Source organism: Rutidosis leptorrhynchoides, chromosome 9 (genome assembly GCF_046630445.1).
Source record: "Rutidosis leptorrhynchoides isolate AG116_Rl617_1_P2 chromosome 9, CSIRO_AGI_Rlap_v1, whole genome shotgun sequence".
NCBI classification, from domain to species: Eukaryota; Viridiplantae; Streptophyta; class Magnoliopsida; order Asterales; family Asteraceae; genus Rutidosis; species Rutidosis leptorrhynchoides.
In genome coordinates, this window is record NC_092341.1 from 53,281,444 (window position 1) to 53,294,874 (window position 13,431).

The following is a 13,431-nucleotide window of genomic DNA, read 5'->3' on the forward strand; positions in this document are numbered from 1 at the left end:
ACCGAGTAGTATCTACCCTTTTTCAATTCATACATAATAGTTTAGTTTGAACAGATATATTATGGTTTCAAAAATTCATATAATATATAAATTTTCTAGGAATAATGAGTTAATACTTCCATAACTCATTATTTCAATATACTCATTGGTGATTGTGGTGTCGATATCATCGGTGCTTATGGAGCTGGTGTAGTTTGTGGTGTTACAAATATTGCCGGTGTGGGTGATACTGATGGTGATGCTGGTGTTACTCTTGGTGGCACTTGTGCAACAAGTCTAGTTTTTAATTCACGCTTCATTCTTGTCAGGGTTTCTATTCTCTGGTATTTCTATCCATTCATCTGATTTGCGGTTTGAATAAATAATCTCCAAGACTTCGGAGATTACATAATCGCCGCAGAATGTTTCTCCAATGAAGTTATGAATCAATACTTCATCGGTTATTGTTGTTGGTACTCCTTGGTATCTATGGTGCGTATGACGTTGATGCTCGCGGTACATATTGTGATGTCAAGGTGTGGGATGTGGATGTTATTGTTGGTGGTAGTGGTACTATTGGTGTTGATGATGGTGGTATTGTTGATGCCGGTGATGCTGCTGGTGTTTGTAACCTTTGCACCATATTTTCCAAAGCCACTACCCGAGCGCGAAGCTCGTTGACTTCTTCTATAACACCGAGATGATTGTTGGTTCGGACGAGCGGATGAATAAGATCTAGAATGTGAGATAGTATATAATCGTGACGAGATACTCTGGAAATGAGAGAGAAAATGGCGTTTCGGACAGGTTCGCCGGTAAGTGCTTCAGGTTCTTCGCCAAGAGGGAAATGTGGTGGATGGAAGGGATCACCTTCTTCTTGTCTCCAATGATTAAGTAGGCTACGAACCCATCCCCAATTCATTCAGAATAGATGATGGCTAATTGGTTGATCCATTCCAGTCACACTGCTTTCGGAGCTCGAGTGGAACTCCATATCGAAATCCGAGGGACTTGAACTAATGGCGAGTTCCATTTCGTACGATTGAATAAAGGATTTTTCGATATGAAATAATTTTCGGCTATCGGATGGTATTCTAATTACATAGAATATCTATATATATAGAGTAAAAATTTCGTAGATTACGGAGGAATTTACGGAATATGTCAGGCAAAGTTTACAGTAACAGATACGCTAAGATATGAATTAGCAGATACGCTAAGATATGAATTTTGTCTTTACACTATTCATGCAATCAATGCAGTAAGATGCATCTAGACTAAGAATAATAAGCATGTAATTTTTGACAAGAATGATACGCAAAACTTTTTGACATGCAGCTAAGGTCGTAGTTCAGACTCACTAATGCATCTTAATAACTATTAGTTAGACACACTAATGCAAGACCTGGTTTGCTAAGACCACCGCTCTGATACCAACTGAAACACTCGCCCATAATACTATAAACGAGGTACGTTATTCATTGGTCCCATAGCGAGGTATTTGACCTCTATATGATACGTTTTAGAAAATATTGCATTCATTTCATAAAAGCACACCATTATTATACATAATGCATTTTTAAACAAATGGGCGATTATTTAAGGAACAATCCCCATATTATATTAGTTTTCAAATACTACACACGTGACATAACAGTTAAATATAATACATGACAAATGTTTTATTGAATGCAACACTTCATTTAAACAAAAGCATGAGACTCCATGCACAGCTTGCTCAGATAATGCAACAGCGGAAGACTTTCTTAAGGACCTGAGAATAAACATGCTTAAACAGTCAACACAAATGTTGGTGAGATATAGGTTTTAAAGCCAGCATAAGATATAATAATAGACCACAAGATTTCATGTTATAAACATTTCAGCAAAGATATTCTATATGTTAATGAGCACCCAGTAACTATACTTAACAGATGTTTTGCGTGCATATTCCCCTTTTCAAAGTTATCTCTACACCGTACCAAGTGTAGTAAAATGAAGTACTAAACCCCGTTATGAACTAGTGCTAACTAGCCCGAGTGGGGTTGTCAAACCCAATAGATCTATCAATAGGATTCGCGCTTACATGTTAACCACATGTAACAAATAGTTACCAGACTATTAGGGATATATACAAATTTACAACTCAACATAGAATATATATTTAAGTACTTGTGTCTATTTCGAAAAACAAAAGATGCATGTATTCTCATCCCAAAATATTTGTAGAGTTTAAAAATGGGACTATATACTCACGGTAGTAAAAGTATATTAATAATAAGTTTTCAACTTATTAAAAATATGGCCGTCGTCCTTGGATTCATGAACCTATAACAATAATAACGATTCAGATAATAATACATGTGAACAAAATTAATATAGCAAGTTCATATCATATCTTCAATCACATGTGATTGTTTAAGTTCATACTTTCAATCACGTGTGATTGTTTAAGTTTATATTTTCAATCACGTGTTTTAAGTTGTTAAGTTAGCAGTCTAACGTTAGTAGTCCACAATTAGTAGTCCACAGTTAGTAGTAAATATATAGATCGATACATCACCTTGAAATAATCAAGACATAGTATACACGTATTGTATAAGACTCAATCATGACCCACAATACCGCTATTGTAGTTACACGTATTGTGTATGTGGTGTCTTTTGATTTATCCAACGTATTGTGTAACCATGACATGTTAGAATACATGTATAATATAAGAAAAGTTAGCTAAGATATGGTTAGTATAGATTTTTGTAAAATCATCACGTAGTCATTTTAGCCATTTTTAACCAATATTGTTTTGCTCATAATTTCTTCATTATAAATCCGTTTTGAGTGAATCCAATTGCTATGGTTTCGTAACGAACTGAAATTTGTAAAACTAAACTGAAAAAGTGGTGGTTTATAGTCAGAGTTACAGGTTACATGCCTATTTTAAAGAGGTAGTCATTTCCGTCGAAAGTACGACATCTTGATGACCATTTTGAAAGACATACTTCTACTTTGTGTTTAACCATGATTTTTGGATATTTTATCATGTTTATATGAAATATCATTTTTCCAGAATAACAACTTTTAAATCAAAGATTATGATAGTTTTTAATTATCCAACCCAAAACAGCCCCCGGTTTTACAACGACGGCGTATGTCCGATTTTACGGTGTTCTTCGTGTTTCCAAGTTTTAACTCATTAAGTTAGCATATCATATAGATATAAACATGTGTTAAGTTGTTTTTAAAATTCAAGTTGGAAGGATTAACTTTGTTTGCGAACAAGTTTAGAATTAACTAAACTATGTTCTAGTTTATAAACTCTTATATAGATAGCTATAATTATATGAATTGAACAAGAGTTTTGGTAAGGCTAATACCTTGATTTAAGAAAGGGAAGTAGCTGAATATGAAGAAGATTTCTAGAGCTTGAAAGACTCCTTGAAAGGGTGCTTAAAGATAACCAAACTTGGAAGCAAAACTTAAATCAAAGGAGGTGTTCTTGATTACTACTTCTATGGTGTTTATGTATTGTTTTTGTAACTAGTTTTTGTTGTAGATAATGAAGGATTATTAGAACTTGAAGAGAGGATATTAGAGAGTGTTTTTATATAGAAAGAATACGAGAATACTTGGAAGAGAATTGAAAGAAGAATGGATGTAAATGTGTGTAAAAAAAATACCATGTAAGGTCTTTATATACTAGTTGTATTTTGTTATTTTATGACAAATATCTAGGATAAGTTAAATACCATGAGGTCATGCATGACATAATAAGATTGATGATGTCATGCATGACATAATACATCAATCATGCAAATTACTATTGGTATATACGAATACTTTATGTTGTCTTTTTTTGACTAATATCTAGTATAAGTTAAATTGATTATGTCATACATGACATAATACTCCACTAATACAGATTTTTATTAGTATATATCAATAGTAAATACTTCTAGAAGCTTTGTATAATACGTGTATATACTGTATAAATATGAGTAGGAATCTTGAGAAAAATGAACGGAAATACGAATATAGCTATCCTTTATCTGTATTTGTATATTATAAAGTGTATTCAATACTTTTAAGGATATATTTATACTCATAATACATTGTATGTAAATATATTTTAACATGAATTAATTACGTTATTTAAATAGTAACATATATATTGTTTGAAAACTCTTTAAATTAGTAGTATGAAAATGTGTATATAATACATTGATAATATACTCAATGAGATATTTAATTATCATATTTTTAAGTTATATATATATATATATATATATATATATATATATATATATATATATATATATATATATATATATATATATATATATATATATATATATATATATATATATATATATATATACTCAATTAAACAATTAAGACAAGTTATGACGTTCGTGAATCGTCGGACAAATGGGTGGTCAATCGCTTGTAAAAAAATAACTCTTTCCGGAGGTTCAAGACTTATTAAAATTCATTGCTTATCAAGTCAGAATTATTAAATCATGTAAATAGTAAAATCAAGTAGTCGGAAAAATCCGGGTCGTCACACCCTTTGACTGTGCCCAATGATTCATGAACATTTATGTGTATATAGATATGTATATATAATATATAGTTATACTAATTGAAAATGTTAACAAAGTATTAGTTGTATAATACTTTACATGAATGTAATTGTTTCATTATATATTTAATATATTTATTGACGGAATTAAAAGATAATATCAAATGATTGAATTATCAGATACATTGTGTTATGATTACGGGTCTCTGTTACGAGGTCCACATTGATTAGAGAAATCGTTCATTTTTAACAGTATTCGGAATAGTTGGTGAAATAATTTACATGATTGGAATAAAGTGTCATTAACGAGAGTTAGTCAAAAGTTAGTGGAGATTCCCGATTAATTTATCAAAAGCATGCTTTACAGCGATTGCCTCGTGTCCCTTGGTAAATTAATTATTTAGTTATCAGATTATTAAAAACAATATTATTTAAACGAGTTTAAATTATATAAAACGGACTTTGAAATATAATTGGTTTTGAAAAACTAAATATTATATTAAATAAATATTTCAATTATATATATAAATTTATATTTTCTAAATGAAAAATATATATATTTTACAATGTAATATCAATTTAGTTATAAAACGTTTTGATTTAAGTAATATTTTAAACATATTATTAAATATATTTTATTAAACAACGAAAAGTTGATTCAAAGAAGCAATTGACCAAAACATTCGAATGTTCAAGTTACATTTCGAGTAATATAGTTTATCAATGATTTTAGTCTATATTTTGACAAGGGTACGAGTCACGAAATGTAAAGTACAAGTTTTCTAAGCGTACGAAACATCATTCGAAAAACCGGAACCGGGACATTAGTCGAGTGACAACATCTAAGTCATCGAAACTAAAATTACAAGTTAACTATACTCAAGAATATAATATATATATATATATATATATATATATATATATATATATATATATATATATATATATATATATATATACATATATATATATAAATATTTATTATATATATATATATATATATATATATATATATATATATTTAATTTAAAAACTGTCGGCAGCCTTATGAATCATGGAGACGGCTGTCACTGGCACCTCCGCAATCGCGGATCAAATACTCACAAAGATATCGCAATCGCGGAGCAACTATTTTGGCCTGATATCCAAGCCCATGCGATCACATGGAATTATACCTTGGTCCCCATGCGATCGCATGGGGTTTAGGTACCAAAAATGTCTTTAAAAGCTGATCGATTTCTAGATTCCTCTCACACACATTCATCCAAAAATCATTCTCTCTATATTATTATTATTATTATTATTATTATTATTTATATTTATATTATTATTATTATTATTATTAATTTAGTAGTATTAGGATTATTAATATTAATATTATACATAAAATATTACGACGGAGTGATGCTCGAGTGATCTAAAACGAGTTTTTAGAGCGGGATAGAGCTAAGGAAATTATGGGTTATAGCTATGGAGGTTATGGGTATTATTTGGGGGTATGCTCGTGAGTCAAATCTAGTGTTTATCATCTCCGTTGCGTCTACGTACTTTCCTGCAGTATTGAATCTCAATATTGATACGTGAGCATTCATATCTTATCTTTTATATATTAATAGTGTATCCCTGACTAGTGCTCGAGTATATATGATTATGCATGCTTGAATGTTTATTTTCGTCGTTATATAGTTTATGATAAATCATGAATTTAATACATATGCTACTGAAATAAGGTATATGATATGCATGTCGTTGAAAAGCTGGCGAAAAATTAATAACTTTTCATTTAGAAGTCGTGTGGTTTCGATGAACGGATTAAAAGATTTGACCAACTGATTTATCATTAATTTTCGTGTTATTATTAAAAATGATTATTATTATTACTATCATCGCTATTATCGTCGTTATTATTATCTAATAATAATAATTATTATTATTATTATCATTATCGTTATTAATATAAGTATTATCATTAAAAATTGTTATTGCTATTATTATTACTATCGTTACTATTATTAAAGTTATTATTATTATTATTATTATTATTATTATTATTATTATTATTATTATTATTATTATTATTATTATTATTATTAGTATTATCATTACTATTATTATAATATTTATTATTATTATCATTATCATTAAAACTAATATTATTATCATCTAACTATTATAATTACTATTATTATTATTATAATTATTATGAATACGATTTAAAAGAGAACTAAAAGCTATTAAACAAACTGGTTAGAAAATAACGAGTATAAGTATCATGATGAAATTAAAATATTGTATGATATTGATTTAGATAAAAATATAGTTTTCATTATTTTTATCATTACTATAATTATTAAAAGTATCATTAATATTAAAACAATCATTTTCATTAAAATTATCATTTTTATTATAAAATATCATTATTATTATCATTTTAGTATTATTATTAAAAATTATCATTTTTAGAATTATTATTGTTATATAAAAATATTATAATTAAAAAGTATCGTTATTATTAAAATTATTATGATTAAAATTATCATTTTATCATAATTGTTATCATCATTAGTAAACATAAATATTGTTATTATTATTAGAATAATAATAATTATTATTATTACAAAATAATACAACTTTTATTTATTATCATTATCAATATTATCTTATCAAATAAATATGTGATACAAAGATATTTTTACCACACGTAATATAATTAAATTAATAATGCATGCCACTATATTTTTATGATATTAAGTGAACTTTATAAATTTTATTACTTTAAGATATATAAAAGTATATTTTTATCATATATAAATTTTAATATAAAATTTTAATTTAATTATTAATAAATGACTTGTATTATTTACTTTAATAAAATCTGATAAATATATTTAAATATATAAAATGACTATACTTAAGTTATATAATAAACATGTATAGATTTTGGAAGTCATTTTGGGTCAAGTTGACTTTTGTTGACTTTTGAATATCGATCTCGAGCATTAGGATTATGATACACTACGACTTGACCTAAATTATTAGACAGATATTGACCAACATATATAAATATATATACTTAATATTGGTTCGTGAATCTGAGGCCAACTTTGCACTTGTTCAGTGCCATCATATGCGTAATCACTACGAAATACAGTATTGTGAGTTTCATTACTCCCTTTTTATATATATATTTTTGGGACTGAGAATACATGCGCTGCTTTTATAAATGTTTTATGAAATAGACACAAGTACTTAAAATTACATTCTATGATTGAATTATTAAATCGAATATCGCCCTTCAAGTCTGGTTACCTAAGAATTTAGGGAAATGGCCCCTGAGTGACGCGAATCCTAAAGAAAGATCTATGGACCTTGATATGTCCCATTCGGGGTACGAATGCTTTAGTACTTCGAGATTATTATTATACAGACGAGAGGTTCTGTTTGGGGATATTCTATGCATTAAAGTTAACGTCGGTTACCAGGTGTTCAATCCATATGAATGATTTTTAATTTGCGGGTTATGCGTATCATTTTGTACTCGGGTTACGTGTACAATTAAATATCTGAAATCTTGTGGTCTATTAAAATGATGAAAATGAATGATTATGATAAACTTATGAACTCACCAACCTTTTGGTTGACACTTTAAAGCATGTTTATTCTCAGGTATTAAAAAAATCTTCCGCTGTGCATTTGCTCATTTTAGAGATATTACTTGGAGTCATTCATGAAATATTTCAAAAGACGTTGCATTCGAGTCGTTGAGTTCAACAAGATTATTATTAAGTCATTGATAGTTTGGATATAATATGAAATGCTATGCATGCCTGTCAACTTTCGATGTAAGGAAAGTTTGTCTTTTGAAAACGAATGCAATGTTTGTAAAATATATCATTTAGAGGTCAATTACCTCGCAATGAAATCAATTATTATGTAACGTTTATAATCGATATGAACGGGGAATTTCACATAACGAGTTCGGAAAGCAGTCTTAGAAATATCAGCTTCCTCGACTCTCACTTGATGATAACCCGACCTAAGATTAATCTTCGAATAGATACTTGACCCTTGCAGTTGGTCAAACAGGTCATCAATACACAAGAGTGGATAATGATTCTTGATGGTTAGCTTGTTGAGTTCTCGATAATCAATACACATTCTTAACGTGCCATCTTTCTTTTTAATGAAAAGGACAGGTGCTCCCCACGGAGACGAGCTATGACGAATGAAACCTTTCTCCAAAAGTTCTTGGAGTTAGTTGGATAATTCCTTCATTTCGAATGGATCTAAACGGTATGGTGCATTTGCAATAGGTGCAGCACCGGGCGTGGATAATTTTCAAGCGAAGGATAATATAATATCTAGGGTTGATATTTTTAGTTGACAATATAGAGATAAGGAGTAGGTAACGGTACACAATGGTCCTAAGGTTGATCAGACCTTATTTCCGTCATGATCCATTAGGATTTCTGCATGACTTATCATAATATAACTACGTTAATCAAGCGTCATTATATTATACTAAATCATACTTTTATCACTCCATAAGGTTACTACTATGTCATCTAGTCAATATTCATCTTCTTCGAGGTGAATGATTCAATGGAAAATGAAAGAAAAGAAAATAACATCATTCATTCATTTAAAAGAAAATAACCATAGTATTACAAGAACTTAACGAAATCTTCCAAAATATAGAAGTACTAAATGATAACATAAAGAACACTATGAGAAATTTAAATGACTCTTGTAGTTGTCAAAAAACTTTTCATTGTGCCTCTTCATCCTTCTTCCTCATTATCCCGAGCTTCCTCGGCAGTCATCACAAACGCTCGGCCTTTGGCATTTCCCGTGTTATCCTTTTTCTTGGGACACTGGTTGCGAAAATGCCCTTTTTCTCCACAGTCATAGCATGTAGGAACGATTGCGTTGGCTTTTGTTGCAGGTGTATTGGTCGAAGGAACTACAACCCTACAAGTCTTGGCTATAGGACCAATCTTCTTACACTTGGTGCACTCAGCCTTGCACCACCCGGAATGGTGTCTCTCACAACGCTTACAATAAGGTTGTTTCCCAGAATAACCTCCTCTTGAGTTTTCGGCAACTTTCTTATTTGAACCTTGGTTTGATTCCTGAGTAGGCTCAAATTTCCTTTTGCCTTCACTAATCTTAGCCTCGGCTTGTTTATTAGCCGTGGCTTTTCTCCTCTTAGCCATCATCAAGTTTTGAGACATAAGTATCACTGCATCTAAGGTCTCTTTACTAGCAGCAATAATATTTCCTTGAATCTCATCAGGAAGACCTTCTATGTATCACTCGATCTTCTTTTGTTCAGTGGGCACCATGTCCGGGCACAATGAAACTAACTCTATAACCCCGTTGGTATAAGCTTCAATATTGGTACCATTAACCTTCAACTCCCAAAACTCTATTTCTAGCTTTTAGATTTGGTTCCTTGGGCAAAACTTATCAGTCATCATTCTTTTCACAACGGCCCATGGAATAGCATTAGCAGCATCTAGCCCTACAGTTTGGGCATAAGCATTCCACCAAGTCAAAGCAAGACCACTTAGTGTTTGAGTGGCATACTTCACTCGGTCGACCTCCACGCAGTTACAGATGCGAAAGATTGATTTGAGTTTTTTGAACCAACGAGTCAATTCGACTGCTTCTTCATTTCCATTGAAGGATGGAGGCTTACAGTTCATAAACTCCTTGTTGGTGCATGATGTAGGTAGATTTCCTTGGTTGTTCCCTTAATTATTGTTGCCTTAGGTGGCAGCAAGCAGTTGTTGAAATTGTGCGGGAGTCAAAGTAATATTTGGAAGAGCGTTGGTAGCACCACAAGTTGAATGAGCCATTGATCTTCAATACACAAAATAGTATTAGTTGAAGAGTTATGGTGCACTAGGTAGCAACACCAATGGATAAGAAAAGGTAGTATGGGTTAGTTAGTGATAATGTTGGTGAAGCAAGTGAGTAATTGGTTGTTCGGATAGATCCTTCAGTGTCGGATCCTTCGGTGCCCAAAACGATGACTGGGTAATGACTAGACATCCTAGAGAAGGAGTACTAACTAGATTCTAAGGCATGGTATGACGGTAAAGATATAAGGAGAGCATAGTAAGGCGAGCATAGAAATGAGGATCGCACTTTAAACTAAGGCAAGAATATAGACAAATAAGAAAGACACTTAAGCTAAGCCAGGAAAGGTTATAGTCCTAAAGATTGCTAAGGCACCTAACTAACACATAAGGCACACATAATATGTTATTCTGGTTCTCTATAACAACCTGGCTATGATGCCACTATGTCATACCCCCAAATAGGGTCGGGGAAATATGACTTCACAATATCACAACACAAGTATGTATAAACGAGAACGACTCTAAATGAGACGTTTTATAACAAATTTGAATTTGCAGCAGAAACATAATAATGTTTTACATAATGAAATTCATATGTAAATAACAAATGATAAGTCTAATATATGGACTCCAATGTAACAGCTAACTAAGCATCATAGGGCAGCACACAAGCTAATCTTCACCTAGGACAAACATGCTTAAAGTGTCAACACAATGGTTGAGTGAACATCATAGGTTTAACAATCATAATAAGTTTTAGACCACAAGATTTAGTTCAAAACATCAAAATATTCAATATGCCATGAGTTATAATATCGAACTAAAAAATTAACCCCTGACACTGTACGGGTGTCGACAATCATTATTACATACCCCCTTGACGATCACGCTAATGGGTAGAGACGTCACTCTCAATAGGCCTACTCACAATAATTAAGCTTGCAATATTTCAATTCCAGCAATTAACGATATTATGGCGGGGATTTTCATGTAAAGATATAATCAATACAAGTTAACAAAAGTCTCACGAAGTTGCATATCAAATAGTTTAGGCACTTGTGTCTAAATTGTAAATCATTTAAAAGCAAGCATGTGTCTCACCCCAAAGTTATAAAACAGTTAATAAATAGTAAAAATGGGGCTATGAAGTTCACCTTAGTAGCAAGTAATATATTCCACGCAAGAAGTATGAACGGAGTATGTAATCGGAGATCTCAACCTAGAGATATAATCTTTGATTAGTTAATGTCTAATAGACATAAAGTTAGTTTATTAATATAGCAAACTATATTAACAGTGACGGTTTTTGAGAAAAATTCCTATTCTCAAAAGTTTCTATTTTTGGAAACCTACTATTTATGGAAAGCTTCCACTTGTAGTAAGCTTCTAGTTTAAGAAGTTCAGATCATAATTCTTAACAAAGATGTTGTACAATCTCGCCCAAACTTCGTTGCTATCATGCAAGTCACTCGAATGATCTGTTGTTACCGGGCGCCCAGGATTCTTGACCAGAATCTAAGTCATGGCATTCGAAATCCACAAACGGTTCCCATAAGGTAACAAGGACCACCCTAGGCCACATGTAGCGGTGATGTTTATGGTCTTTGTACGTTATCTTTAATTATAACCTTCACGTTATAGGTATATACACATAGCAATTTACTATTGTACTTATTAACCATATATATATGTGATAATATACTTAGTGTACTTTAAGTGTTACCATATAGATAAGTGTATAAGTTATAATAATAATAATAGTATTATTATTCTTTAATTAATCAACTATTATGTAAACTTATCATTATATGTGTTCTATATAAATACTCCTATATGATACATACATATATATTCTTTATTATTATTATACATATATATATTTAACTATATGATATATATGTATATATTATATGTAAGTGTTATATATACATTAATGTAAAGGTGGTACATATATATACATATAACTATTTTACTTTTCATGTTTTACTAACCTTATATAACTTACACAATACACATACATACATACACACGTACATATACATACACATATACACATACATATACACGTATGTATATATTTACATATACACACACATATATCTACAACGTATACATGTACATACATACGTATGCATGCATGCATGCATGTATATCATTATCATTATACTTTACTAACCATAAAATCATAGCTTTTTATAGTAATCAAAACTTAATAACGTTAATATAAAATCATAAGCTTTTAATTACAATCTTATTAATAAACTTGTAACCCTTATTCATAATACTTCATGTACATACATAACCTTAATCATTATTCATACATGATATTCATTAACTAGTTCAACATAACCTAATACTTATAACTTAACATGATTAATCTTATTAACATAATAACTAATCATTATAATCATACTTTTAAATTCAACATACTCAACTTATTAATCAAAATCTTTTATCATACCTTATTCATTAATCATCTAACATCATGAACATACTTAATACATCTTATACTTGATACTTATATCCATTAATCATCTTTATTAAACATCATAATACTTATAACAATATACTTATAAACAACTTAAAGTAAATAAATTAATAAGTAACATGAAGCTAGGGTTTAAGGCTACCATAATAGGAGATAGAGATCAAGGAGATGATGTTGTATGTGGATTGAAACAGAACAGGAACCAGCTGTAAATTTTGACCCAAACAGATGGGTTTCTTGGGCTGATTACTTACGACAGCAGTAGCAGGTGATCAACAGAAAAATGCAGCAACAATAACACTTTTTGGGGCTGGTTTGATGGCGATTAGCAGCAAGAAAAATAGAAGTAGGTTGTCAATTAAAAGGGCTGTTTTGTGTGACGGTTTACAACAAGAAAAGTTGTAAATAGATGGCGAAACAGAAGGGCTGAACAGCAGGCTACAAGGTGGCATTTAAAGGCTGTAGCAGGTGGCAGATGGTGGATGTTATGGACTGCAGGAGATGGCGACAGATGACTG